At 43.9% G+C, this 2,321-nt stretch overlaps 1 non-coding gene across 1 annotated transcript; it reads right to left on the minus strand.

Annotated features, from left to right (window-relative positions):
* Positions 1 to 1,823: 1,823 nt before the first annotated feature.
* LOC145347120 (U2 spliceosomal RNA) lies at positions 1,824 to 2,015 on the minus strand. Its single transcript, XR_013887777.1, has one exon. It is a non-coding gene; the product is annotated as a U2 spliceosomal RNA (small nuclear RNA).
* Positions 2,016 to 2,321: the final 306 nt, after the last annotated feature.

Here is a 2,321-nt window from a genome sequence, read left to right on the forward strand (position 1 = left end):
TGTACTGTTGTGGTGCCCATTATTCTTATGGCTTCTTCACTCTTTAAATTCAATGGCTGGATTCCTTCTCTCAATTACTGAACGTGTCTTTACCTATCACCGTGGCAGATGCCCTGGTGCCTACTTCCATCTTAAGAGGCTTTCCATTTTCTGGGGCCATTATAGTAATGGGGGCTATCTTGTCTGCTTTCACATCAAATTGGGAGTGAAGATCTAAATCATTGGCACTAGCTTCTTCCATATTATAGACTTGTGATGCATTACTTAATCAGCTGCTGGGTAGACTTGACTTGCTTTTGCACCAAAGTTTTAAATGGCACTTCTTGTGGCAGAAAAACATTCAGCTTCCTTAAATCTGCAAGATACTATCCATGACAGTATCTGTAGGAGTGACTACCGCACAATCCTTGTGGAGATGAAGCCCCGTCATCACATTGAGAATGCCCTCTATTGCGTTGTGTGGCACTACCACCGTGCTAACCGGGATAGATTTCGAACAGATCTAGTCAATCAAGATGAGACATTCATGAGATGCTGTGGGCCATCAACAGCAGCAGAATTGTACTCAATCACAATCTGTAACCTCATGGTCTGGCATATCCTCCACTCTACCATTACCACCAAGCCAAAGATCGACCCTGATTCAATGGAGAGTGCAGGAGAGTACGCCAGACAGGCATACCCACAAATTAGGTGCCACATTTGTGAAGCTATAACACTGGACTACTTGTGTGCCAAACAGCATAAGCAGCATGTAATAGATAAAGCTAAGGGATTCCAGAACAAATGAATCTGATTTAGGTTTGGCAGCCCTGCCACATCCAGCAATGAATGGTGGTGAACATTAAACAAATCACTGAAGGAGACTCCACAGATATCTCCACCCTCAATGAGGGAGGAACCCAGCACATCCGTGCAAAAGATAAGACCGAAACATTTGGAACAATCTTCAGCCAGAGTCGCCAAGTGGATGATCCATCTTGGCTCCCTCCAGAACTCCCTGTATCACAGATGTCACTCTTCAACCAATTCGATTAATTCTATGTGATATCAAGAAATGGCTGAAAGTACTAGATATTGCAAAGGCTATAGGCCCTGACAATATTCTAGCAATATTCCTGAAATATTGTGCTCCAGAAGTTGCTTTGCTTTTAGCCAAGCTGTTTGGGTGCTGCTACAACACTGATACCTACTCAACAATGTGGAAAATTGCCCTCTACATAAGAAACAGGACAAATCTAATCCAGCCAGTTATCGCCCCATCAGTCTACCTTCGATCATCAACAAAGTGATGGAAGGGATCACCAACAATATTATCAAGAGACACTTACTTGCAATAACCATGTTCACAGACACACAGTTTGGGTTCCACCAGAGTCATTCAGCTCTTGGCCTCATTGCAATCTTGGTTCAAACATGGACAAAAGATCTAAATGCCAGCGGTGACGTGAGAGTGACTGTTCTTGACATCAAGGCAGCATATGACATCAAGGAGCCCTAACAAATCTGGAGGCAATGGGAATCAGGGAAATAAGTCTCTGCAGGCTGGAATTATACTTGGCATAAAGGAAGATGGTTGTGGTGGTTAGAAATCAATCATCTCAACTTCTCAACTCTAGGACAACATTAGAGGAGTGCCTCAGGGTAGTGTCCTCGGCCCAACTATCTTCAGCTACTTCATCAATGACCTTCCTTCCATCATAAGGTCAGAAGTGGGGTCTCTGATGTTGTTTGGCGGTAGTGCTAACCACTGTGCCACTATGCACCATTCCCGACCCAAGCTGACAAGCCAGAATTCTTACCTCCTGTCTTGGGCTTGATCCGCATGATCCAAGCTGATTGGAGTAGGCATAGCTCCTCCTCCAAGGCTTGATCTCATTTGCATCTTAGCCAAAAGGCTGAGATGCCGCTTTTAAAAATTGCTTCAAATGAAGCTAAAATGTAACCTAATGACTTCAACCAAGTGCAGCATGTCGATACTACACTTGATCTTAGCCAAAAGGCCAAGAGCAGATACTACACTTGACCTTAGCCAAAAGGCTGAGACCACTGCAGTCGATGTGGTGTAGCTGCACCCACAATGCTATTCAACATTTCTGTACCTATTTGACTCAAATCAATGGCTTGCTCGGCCATTTTAGAGGATGATTAATAGTTAACTGTACTGCTGTGGGTCTGGAGTCACCATAGGCCAGACTGGATAAGGATGGCAGATTTCCTCACCTGACGGACATTAGTGAAGCAGCTGGGATTTTAACAACAATCCAGTCGTTCATGATCATGTCACTGACACTTACTTTTCATTCTAAATGTATTAATTC

The sequence above is a fragment of the Carcharhinus amblyrhynchos genome, chromosome 8, assembly GCF_965287045.1.
Source record: "Carcharhinus amblyrhynchos chromosome 8, sCarAmb.v2.hapA, whole genome shotgun sequence".
Lineage (NCBI taxonomy): Eukaryota > Metazoa > Chordata > Chondrichthyes > Carcharhiniformes > Carcharhinidae > Carcharhinus > Carcharhinus amblyrhynchos.